Here is an 11813-nt window from a genome sequence, read left to right as displayed (position 1 = left end):
TTAATAGTTATGAAATGAGTGAAACTATCTTTTACATGGTGATAAAGAAGTAGAAGTCTCAATGCAGACTTCTCTCCTTGCATAAAGCACTCTGAATGGCACACATGTCTCTTTCTTATGTTACTGCAGCTAGGGAGCACTTGTGAAGTGCTGAGCACTACAACAGTGAAGCAGATGGAAATCCAGTCCAAGACACAGCCTCTGCTCTCAAGGATTTTATCTTCTTGAAGGAAAAATGAAGATACTATAAGACCTAATAGAACCTCAAGTGGAAACAAAATAAGAACAAAATATTTCACGAATGCAGAAAAATCATCTTGTTGGCTTCTAAGTAAGCTTGTAGGCTAAGCATAACCCCTTGGGGTTCAAGAGTGTATTGAAAACAATGGGCTGAATCAGAACCATGATGAGCTTGCTGCAGGACCAACTGAGGGTGCATACTGGAAGTCCATGGGCTGTGTCAGATCATCATGCTCTTGATCTCATTAGGGAAGATCTAGAATATTGTTTCACAGATAAGGCAACTAAGACTTAGAGAAGTCACCGAGCTAAGCACAAAGATGGATTTTGACACCAGGCAGTGTGAGTCCTCAGCCCTCAACTGAGTAACTGAACTCTAATTCTTACTTCTGTGAGAAGAGGACATGCTAAGAGTCTTGAACAGAGTTTGAGGGGAAGGAGATAGTAAGAGATGAGTTTCCAAGTATGTAGGAGCTCTTAGCACTTTGTTTTCAGTGAAAGACTTCTCTCAAGGCACTGGGGAAAATGATACAATCTATCTCAAGTTTCAAAATAAGAACCATCAATACCGTGAAGATGAGAGGGGGTGAATGATGACACTTGCATTTGGCTGGAAAGAATGAAAAAGAGCCTTGGGCTGATGTGACAAAATTCAAGCAGAAGAAGCTCAGGTCATGAGAGACATAGATCTGAGTCATCTTTTCAGTGAGATACAGTAAATGGTAGATAAACACTGAGAGTTATTGCAACCAATTACATTTTTATATTCACTAATGTCAAATAAAGTTTATTGTCAGCAACACAGACAAGAAATATAAATTTCAATAGTTTCCTGAGCACATATGAAAATTAAATGTTCTCATTTCTAGCAAGAGATTTCAACATTTATTGGTGAACTGCATTTATCAATCTCATTAAAATTACTGCAGTAAAAGGTGGCATAGATTTCCCTGAAACTGCTTAATGAGTTTTATGGGTTTTATGGAGAACTTTACCTGAGCCTAGTAAAATTTCTATTAAAATATTATTTATCCCCTGGGACCTATATTTTTATAAAGTTATTTTTAATTGCATCTTGGCCTATTGAAATATTTACTCACTGGCTTTGACTTATTTTTTCTGCTCTCTTCTAATCTCCACTGTATCCAACAGGAAGCATCAAGGGCAGATCCTTCAGGTGTAGTGAGGAACACAGACCCGAAAGGCAAGAGAAGGCTTTTTCATTGCCTACCTACTCAGAACTGGAAGGTATCACCAGACTCACTTATCCAGAAATGAGAAGCATGTATTAAGCCCTTACTAATGTTCTTTCATCGTGTATCCCATAATACACATGGTGAGTCCACCATCAGAACCCTTGGAAAGCCATTTAGCTCTATTAGCCACATCCATGATGCAAAGAATTTTATATTTAAGTATTACAAGTGGAACAATTCTTATTTTAAAAATTAATGCTAATTCCTCAAAAAATTAAGGTCTTAAAATGCTGTTGAACTTAAAACAACTTAAACACATTTGAAATTCTCAGTATTTGTTCTATCTATCTGTTGAGGTGTGTGTGGGGGGGGTGTCTTACTGTGTTTCTGAAGCTGTCCTAGAACTCACTGTGTGACTGATGTTGGCGTCAAACTTGCTGTGATCTTTCTGTCTCAGGCTACTAAATATTGTATGGTATTGTGCACATCTGCCACCGGCTCTATACAGTTATCCCTCAAACTTCCCAGGAAATGATGACAGAGCCCTGCACCCACTCACAGACCTTGAACAGTTTGTAGCTACTCCTCTGGTTTGCTCTAGGATGTAAAAGAAAATGCTCTCTGTGCTTTCTGAATGTCTTTGCGCTCAAGGTTGAAGTGGGGGGTACATTGATATGGTTTTACAAATTGACAGCCTCAGAAAAGCAAGGGAACAAAAACCCAGACAATACCCAGAGTGCCATTGTGTCTTCAGTGTCTGCAGTATAGTGCATTAGTAAAAAGAGATCAGAACCCCCTCCCCCCCCAAAAAAAATAGAGAACTACCAGGAGAGAGAGAGAGAGAGAGAGAGAGAGAGAGAGAGAGAGAGAGAGAGAAGAGAAGAGAAGAGAAGAGAAGAGAGAGAAGAGAAGAGAAGAGAAGAGAAGAGAAGAGAAGAGAAGAGAAGAGAAGAGAAGAGAAGAGAAGAGAAGAGAAGAGAAGAGAAACAAGAATTATTTGTCAACAGGAACAATCTGGGGAGTGGGCAACCAGATATGTTTGGGACTTCTTGACTTCTATTAACCGCTGTCCTTCAGACCCAGGAAAGGGGCAGACCTCTACAGGATATTTTTGATAAAACACTGCAGGAGAGCAGCCTTGGGCAGCTTTGACAGGCTGCCTAACATACATTTTTATTCTGTCTTTATTGGACAGACACTGTTTCTAGCAAAAGCATGTCTGGAGTCCTGCTGCCAAACGCAGAGGCAACTACAGAAAAGGTACAACCTGCTTTTTACTAACAGAAAAGTGTTCATTGCCCCCGACCGGACCTGAAGGGCCAGGCTGTCAGCAAAGGAGAGACAGACATCTCTGCAACCGAGTTTCAGGATTGTACAGAGCATCACAGTCCCCCAGGACACCATGACCAGCTGCTCTACTGTGTATTCTTTAGCCTACACACAAACAGCCAAGGTTTTCTTCAACGTCTCTTCTAAATATGAATGACACCAGAGAAGCCAGGAGCCAGTTCTGATTCACTGCTGCTGAGACCTGCCTCTTTCCAGATGTTAGTTCATGCCCTGACCAATATTAGGTGCACAATAAATATTTAAATGGCTCTGGGACGATGAAATGGCTAATTAACTTATGGACCTATGACTAAACCAATAGCTGGCACATGGCTAGTGTCAATAAATTATTTTTGAGTGAGCAAACTGGCGTCAAAATCAGGCTCAAACAAACATTACACAACAAATGAAGATACATGGTCTCTCCCATCTCAGCTCCTGCATGGCTTAGCAAAGTCTGTCCTCACTCTGGACAGTCTTCCTGTGCTGTGTTCCCTTAGGACAGCTGTTCTCAATGACCAGCAGCATCACCTACTAGAAATGTCTCAGCCCTACTTCAGTCTATTGAATTAGAAACTTAGAGAGGGACCAGCATCCTGTGCTGTGACAATTCCTCCTTCTGTGTACCTAGGGACTCTGCGTTCTTTCACAGGTAGACTCCTTTCTTGGGAGCTTTGCTTTCTTTCTATCATCTGTTATTTGTTGAGTTTCAGCAGAACATTTTAGTTGATTAGGTTTTTTATTATTGCAATGATGTTTTAATGTTTAATAGGGGATTAAAGAAAAGCAACATTTTCATTCAACACTCAGGTCCAGCTACAAAAATAAATAAGTATCAAATAAGTTGCTTCTAGGAGTGTGATCCTTTTCTAACCAAACAGTTTCAGTGGCCTGCCTTACACAAAGAGAGAGGTCAGAGGAGAAATGGGTTGTTTATTAGCTATTCAGGGTTTAGAATCTACATAGATCTCAAAGAAAAAAATGAGGCGCTGGGTCAAAATTCAACCCTCAGATATGTGGAGTTGCTTTTCATCATGAGAATATTATAAGTAGGAAGATACTATATGGAAATACGCATTATGAAGGTTTCTTCAAACCTTGAAACCTCTTGCTCTACAGGCATGTGTTCTGTGATGCGTCAGATGAAGCCAAACAGCTGTTGTCTTTCTAAATTACCACTGACCCTCTCCAGTGTATCAGATCAAACTCTACCCTTTGTAGGCATTTGTGTTAATGATCCACACTTCACATGGATTCAACTGCACCACTTCAGGAGGTAATGGTGTCCAGTAATGACCCAGGCAAGGAAACCAATGTTGGTGAACCACCCTGCCTCCATCTTAGGTTTGAAAGTTATCTTATAATGAAGACAAGCACGGCTCAATCGTGTTTATGATTAAACCTCTGTTTCTGAAAGATTGCACTATTCCCCACCTGTAATCTTAATTACAAATGGTTCTGTACTGACTGTTCCAGGAAAGGCAATCATGTCTTTGTTTTAAAAGTTGTTTATGACCATTTTCAACCATACCTTTGTTTCAAAAGGTTATATGACCACCTATGACTACCTTGTAATACTACCTGTTGTCATGACTACCTTGTTATGCCCACTTGTAACCTATGTCTTTGTTTTAGGTGGTCACTATGACTAATTTGTTATGCTTGTGTTATACTTTTGTAATGTCACCTATTTTGCCTGCCAAATCCCCATTTGGAAACCTCCTACGCCTGAGCTATGAAAACCTTATCTCTTATCTTCATTAGGTCCAGTGCTAATCTCTTGAATTCTGCTTTTAGAGAGAGACAGCCCCAACCCATGTACAAGAATAAAAAAAAGCTTTCTTTAATTAACTGCTTGCTTGAATTAATTAGGCCATGGTGATTTAGGTCAGTGGTTAGTCTTCTCTCATCTTTGGGATTAAATTAATATATCTTACATTGTCCATTTCTCACTTAAGTGACTGAAAACTGTGAACATTTTAAGGTAGGCATGGTGTTAAACACATGTAATCCCAGAACTTGGGAGGGTGGGACAGGAGAATGAGAATTTGAGGCCAGTGTGAGCTTCATAGTAATTCTTTGTCTCCAACAAAACAAAACAAAACACCAAAAAATAAAAAAGAAACAAATACCCCCCACAAAAGCAATAAGTATGACATCACTATGGGTGTGAGTTCATATAGAGATGGCTATGACCTCACTATGGGTATGAGTTCATCTGGAGATGGGGGTTTTGTAACGGTAAAAAATTTGATGAGTTTTTCCTTTCTGTTCAGCCAGGTCTGAAGGATTGATTCCATTCCTTGGAAAGTCCTTGACATACTGACTTCTTTTCCAGAAGATTCTCTTTGATATGCTAATGTACTTTGTCAAGTTGCGATATCTTTCTCCAAAAACTTAAATAACTATTTTATTGGAAACATCTTTCATGTTTAAAACTGAATCACAGCGTTCACTTCATTTTATATTCATTTGATTATGAGAGTGACCATTTTTAACCAAGCATATAATAAGACAAAATGAATTATAGCTGGTCTATTTAATAGTATTTCCCCCATGTACATATCAGAAATATTATACTGTTTATACTATTATTGTAATATATAATACATTGATAGCTAATCTTATAAATTCATGTTACCCATCCCTATTACTAATAGCTTACCTTATCAAATATTTCTTCAAATCTCTAAGCAAATGAATCAAACAAACCAGTCTAGCATCTGCCTTTTTCCCACTGATTTTCTCAGGCACCTGTGTATTGCTCTATGTTTATTTCATTAGAGATAAGAATGAAGTTTGTAAATCTCAATAGGCACTCTAAAATAGAGATTGAAGAATTGTTCTTGTTCACTGTGGAATAGGAAGGCTGAAGGGTATCATGTCTCTATCCTAATGCCGACTTATTTATTTGGGTGTTTATATGTGCATAACCCACCAGTGTGTGTGTGTGTGTGTGTGTGTGTGTGTGTGTGTGTGTGTGTTTGGGCCACAGCATATATAGAGAGGTCAAGGAACGACTCTGTGGAGACATTTCTCTCCCTTCACCTTTGCATGGGTCCTAGGGATTAAACCTAGGTTGCCAGGCTTCTTTATGCATTGAGACATCTCACTGCTGATTTTTATAGTTCCATGCTAAGGTTATTACTGTCTTTTCCCACTGTGCTGCCCCTTTAAATAAGAGTATTGCTGCGCAGGAAGGGAACAGAGATCTAAAACAGCCCCCACCCCTAGTCACCACTGTCCACCTTAGCAGGAACTCACTATTTCACTGCCTTCATCAACAGCTACTCTGAAAATCTCTCGTGTGTGAAGGCAACAGCTGCACATCGCTTTATTTACTCATTTTAGAAACTTCTAGACATCTTAACTGTACTCACATCACACTGTCCAGCTTTTCAGCAAAGACTACCAAATGACTCAGCACTTTGAGATTCATGGAAACCTCGCCACAATCCTCGTCTTGTTTTCTGAGACGGCCAGTGGCATCCAGTGGAGCATGGGTTGTATGGTGGAGCTGGTGCCAGGCTGTGGTGGAACAGGGTACCCTAGGTAAGTGTAGGTGTGGAGCTGCAAGCCCGACCCCGGACAGCTGCTCCTGCTAGCTGGAGACACGGGTCTCCAGCTCTGCTTCCAGTTTGCCATTTTGCCATTCTCTAGTGATGCTGGGAACATGGCTTCTTCCCCAGCCCACTGAGCCCTGCCAGCCTGTAAGGTACTGATAGGCTAGAGTCGGCCAATCAGAAAAGGGCAGATCCTGCAAACCACGCCCCCACACCCTTTCCTTATAAATGCCTAGCTTGCCCTGATGTGTCGTCCAAAGGTGCCACAGCCAATCAAATTTAAACTAATTTAACTGTTGCTTGTTTAGCCAATTATGTTTGCTGGAGATGACCTAACTGTCCCTGGAATTCCCCAAGCAATGTATAAAAGGAACCTGAGAGCTTCTCTCCAGGGTCTTCACCATTTTGCTGTGTGGCTGAACCATGCGTGCAGGAATTTTTCTATCGAGAAATAAACAGACTCTTGTTTCTGCATACGTGAGCAGTGGTCTTTTGTAGGATGATTCATGGACCCTAAAACCCTGATATGATTCTTTTGTTTTGTTTTGTTGCTTTGTTTTTCGAGACAGGGTTTCTCTGCAGTTTTGGAGCCTGTCCTGGAACTAGTCCTTGTAGAACAGGTTGGCCTGCAAACTCACGGAGATCCACCTGCCTCTGCCTCCCAAAGTGCTAGGATTAAAGGCGTGTGCCACCACCACCCGGCCCAAAACCTTCAAATGGTGTAAATACCTTGAAAATCCTAACTTGTGAACTCAGTGTGGTGTTTGTCCAAGTACTAGAAACTTCACAGAGAGACTTTGGGTCTAGTCCCGAGTCACATGGGAAACAGGTCTTCCACACTGTTCTTTCCGTGGAGTTCAGAGTCCAGGAAACAGTTTCAAGGCAATAGCCTACGTTGTGACTGCGTGAAGTCCTGAGCAAGTAGCACATGTACTTGAGAGAATTTAGCCAGGCTTGGGCACTGAGGATGCTTGCTCTTGAGAGTGAGTATTAAACTGAGTCCCAAAAGACATAACCTAAATATGTGGTCACCAAAAGATCTTGATTACTAAGGTATTAATTGAAGGTATGAAATCTCTAAAAAAGAAAAAAAAAAGAGGTAAATGTTATCTTTTTCCAGTTTGGTTTGGTTTAGTGTGTAATATGGTAAAAATTCACAGATGTCTATAAAGGAAAAGAAAAAGGGAGTTCAGTGTGTTACGAATCGACAGGCCAGCCTCTGTTTAAGCATCGTAGCAGAAGGTACCCTGTTGTACTGATGGTTATCTATTGTTTTGTCTTGGATTATTTACTGAAATGGAGACTGGCCAGGACATGGGATCATTCTTTAGACTTCAGGTCCAAGTTTTCCTTTGCCTCTTAAGTGTTATGAAATTAGGTTTGGGAACTCACACACTGCTTAGCAATACCTTCTTCTTTCATTCACCCTTGAATTATTTGCTTTAGTTTTATTGGAATATTTTTTTCCTCTCACATATTATTTTTTTTCCTTACAATGGAGAAAAAAAAATATTACCTAATGACAGGGCTCTGGAACTTCCTGGATAAGTTAGATAGATCGTATCATATCTGTTTGGAGAGTACAATTGAAAACTCCGTGAATATAAATTAGTGTGCGCGTGTTTTTCTCTTGTGTCACATATGATAAATCAGCTGCTGGCCGGTGTCAGGGATGGGAACAGTAAAACGCCTCCTCTCTCTGTGCAACAATAAAGGAGTTAATAAGATAAGTAAAGAAAGTACTTGAGAATGGAAAGAAAAAAAACTCAGTGTTTCTGGGAGATACAGCAAGGGGTGGGCAAAGAAGACAAGGGTTTTGTCACATGATGCCAGCTTACCTTGGAAACTATACAATGTAGCAAATAAAGCCTGGGTTGGGGACAGGAGGGCTCACAAATCTGCTGAAAGCCAAAGGAATTCAATAATGTGTTTTTTCAGGTAGTCTTATAATTACCATCCATATCCAGCAAGCAAAAGGAAAGAAGGGAGGGTGTGTAAAGGGCTGAGGAGAGGAAATTGGGAGGAGAGACACATATTTCCTTTCTTGTAGGAGTTCATATACCCAAGGTTCTGTTTAATAGAGTAAATTGACTAAACATTTTGCCTCAGTGCAGAAATCACAGGCAGCCCCAAAGTAACTGGAAGCCATTGTGCAAATATGGAGTCAAAATGACAAAAGTCAGAGATGACTTGACTTCCTGAGGGACTGTGTAGAAGACTTGGTAAGGTTTGTGCTATCCCAGTTTGTCTTCCATCACATTCGTGGACTAGGATTGCTGTGCTGCTAAAGTGTTTCTCGAGTCACCATTTTCCTTTCCCTGTCGTCTTGGCTCTCTTCCCCTTGTCTTGAATTTCTCCATCAGGCAGGCAAACAAGTGATCCTAATTCCAGATTTAGATGTCAGAAGACCTTCCTGTAAAAAGGATTTCTTAATTATCACAGAGACTAATGAAACCTAGAACCCCAACATCTCAAGCCGAACTGGGCTGGTTGTACTCCACGGAGCCCCTGGAGTCACCATGTCCCACTGCTGAAGCACCTTCTCTGTTTTTTCCGGAATTCTATTTCAGCTGTAAGACGCTCTCCATCTCAGACACGTCACCTCCACTTTGACATCTTCTATTTTTAAAGTTTGAATTCGTGTTGCGCAGGAACTCTAATGAAGCAATTAATCTCAAGTAAATGCTAAATAGGACTCAAAAAAATGAAAAGAGACAATTTGAAAATGCCAAGATAATTCCTTATCTGGCACTCACTCCAGAAAAGTTTCAGATGAGCGTGTGTATTTTTATCAAGCCACTGGGGCACTCAGCAGGAAAGCCCCCCACTTCTTCAGGATCCCACCTACCTTCTGGAGATGTTGGTTCAATAGCCTTCAAATGTTCCTAGCTTTTCTGTAGTTCTGTAGAAGACCAGAAGTGGAAAACTGGCCATTCACCCAAGACCCATAAATGATGGTGAAGGTCTCCATCAGTTTGGCAAAAACTGTGTGGTTAAATTTTCATTTCTGAGTTCACCTCCTCTTTTATTTTCTTTTTTCTTTTAGGCTTTTATCCCCTTAACGTTTTCTATAACAAATGAATTCAACTGAATCATTTGCTTCTAATGGTTTAAACGTTGTTCTGTCACATGAGATAAATGTGTTAATCTTATCCAATAGAATGGAGGCACAACTCGCTCAATAAATTTAAATTTTAATTAAGTACAATTTAAAATTCAGGGGGAGGCAGAAAGATGGTTTGGCAGGTAAAGACACTTGCTGCCATGCCTGAGAATCTGAATTCCATTTCTAGGACCCACATGTGGGTGGAGGGAGCCTACTCCCTCACATTGTCCTCTGACCCCCACACATGTGCCTTGGTATGTGTACAAAACACACACACAAATAAGTAAATAAATGCAATGCAATTTAAAAACTTTATTTTTGAAAATTTAGTATATGTATATAAGGAGAAATAATCATATCTGCCACCATTTCTACCCTCTCCAATTCCCCAGGTTCCTCTAACATGCCCCTACTAACTTCATGTGCTTTCTTTTTCTTTATGTAACCCACTAAATTTAGTTACTGCTGTCTGTGCGTGCATAGGTGTGGACCATTCACTGGAACGTGCGAAGTCTAGCTCAGGGATGAATGATTCCCTTCCCCCCAGCATGGTTCACTGATGATATCTCTTTTTTTTTTAAGTAAATTAGAAAGTTTAATTATCTTGATGACTGTGATTAATAATACTATATATGAGCCACTTGTGGTTAATTTTTCTAGAGGAACAAAGATCTCTTTGTTTTTTTTTTATTTTTTTATTTTTTTTAATTTATTTATTTATTAAAGATTTCTGTCTCTTCCCCTCCACCGCCTCCCATTTCCCTCCCCATCTCTTTAGTACAGGGGGGAGGCTTAGAGACTGCCTATCCCATCTTAGTTGGAAGTTTGGCTGGCTTCATCTTGTACAGATCCCGTGTGGGTCACCACAGCAGCTGTGAGTTAAGTACCATGCCATCCATGTCCAGAAGACAGAATTTCAGAGTACTCCTCCAAATCGTCTGCCTCTTACCTTCTTCCCACTGCTTCTTGGGCAGTGGTGCCTGAGTCTTGGCGGTTGTGGAGATAATATAGGCATCCCAGTTAGGGCTGAACTGAAAGCAACCCGAGGCTAAAGGTATAAGCACACATAGTTAAAAGGCAAATTAACCATTTGAGTCAAACGACCTTTTCACAGAGGTCACCTAAGAAGATTGGAAAACACAGAGTTTTGTATTATGATTCATAGCAGTAGCAACATTATAGTTGTTAAGTAGCAGCAAAATCATTTTATGGTCGGTGGTCACCACAACATCAGGAATCATACTAAAGTGTGTGTGTGTGTGTGTGTGTATTTCCCAATAACAGTGAAAATAAGACCCTTCTACAACTTCCCACTTTGTCTCTCTCCTCACAACCTCTTTTTCTAATCACTCTGTGGTGTTTAATATTTCAACAGCTCTCTCAACTGTTTACATCAAGGGGGAATGGTCCACATATATAAAACTGTAAATACCAGGCTGCCATTGCAGTCACAGGACAAATGTGCATTGATGCAGGTGCTTAGTGCTGATGTCAATTGGCTCCAAACTGTTGTGCTGTTGCTCTTTTCTCGGCAATTTAGCATTTTGCCCTTGGGCACTGAAATGGAATAAAAGTAAATGGCACTCAGTATTGCTCTGCTTTTGTTAAAAGATAAACACATTGACATTAACACTTTAAAGAGTTTATTTACACAATGATACAGGAGTTGGGCAGTGACCAAACTCAAGCTATTTGTTGGCACCAAGGAGATCTGAGAACAGGTTTACAATGTGTTCACATAAACCAGATAAAGAAAACGTATTTGATTATGATTAACACGGAGTTTCTAGGCAGAGTTTTTGCTTGGTGGTTTATGATTGGTTATACTTGTTTCATTTTGTTCTATCCTTGAACTGGAGTGTCTAGCTTGTTTGAATAGGAACTCAAGATGTTATAGTCTGCCCAGTTGTGATGGTTAATCTTGTCATCTTTTCGAGGTTTAGAATCAACTAGAAGACACAAGTCAATGTGTGTCTGTGAGGGCATTTCCAGAAAGACATAACTGAGGTAGGAAGACACATTTTGAACATAGGTGCCATTATTTTATGGGTTGGGATGTCCCAGACTGAGACAGAAAGTGAGCTGAGCATCGGAATTTATTTCTCTTTGCTTCCTGACTGTGGAAGCAATGGACCAGTTGCCTTCCACTCCTGTTGTCATACCTTCCCCACTGTGAGAGACTGTACCCTACAACCATGAGCCGAGAAAAACCCTTCCTTTCATAAGCTTCTTTCATCAGCTATTTTTGTCATTGCCAAAAGACAAGCCATTAATACACCAGCCCAGTGGGTTCTCAAGTATTCCTAAGGATTCCTGTTAGTCTATCAACTGTAATTCTGGAGCAAATTATTCAATCCTGAAGAGACTGATAATTTTTAT

At 40.3% G+C, this 11813-nt stretch overlaps 1 non-coding gene across 1 annotated transcript; it reads left to right on the top strand.

Annotated features, from left to right (window-relative positions):
• Positions 1-1981: 1981 nt before the first annotated feature.
• Positions 1982-2108, top strand: LOC142842821 (small nucleolar RNA SNORA31). The gene has a single exon (XR_012909482.1). It is a non-coding gene; the product is annotated as a small nucleolar RNA SNORA31 (small nucleolar RNA).
• The last annotated feature ends 9705 nt before the right edge of the window (positions 2109-11813 follow it).

The sequence above is a fragment of the Microtus pennsylvanicus genome, chromosome 1, assembly GCF_037038515.1.
Source record: "Microtus pennsylvanicus isolate mMicPen1 chromosome 1, mMicPen1.hap1, whole genome shotgun sequence".
Taxonomy (NCBI): Eukaryota; Metazoa; Chordata; class Mammalia; order Rodentia; family Cricetidae; genus Microtus; species Microtus pennsylvanicus.
The sequence above is the reverse complement of the archived record's forward strand: the minus strand, read 5'-3'. Positions and strand labels throughout refer to the sequence as shown.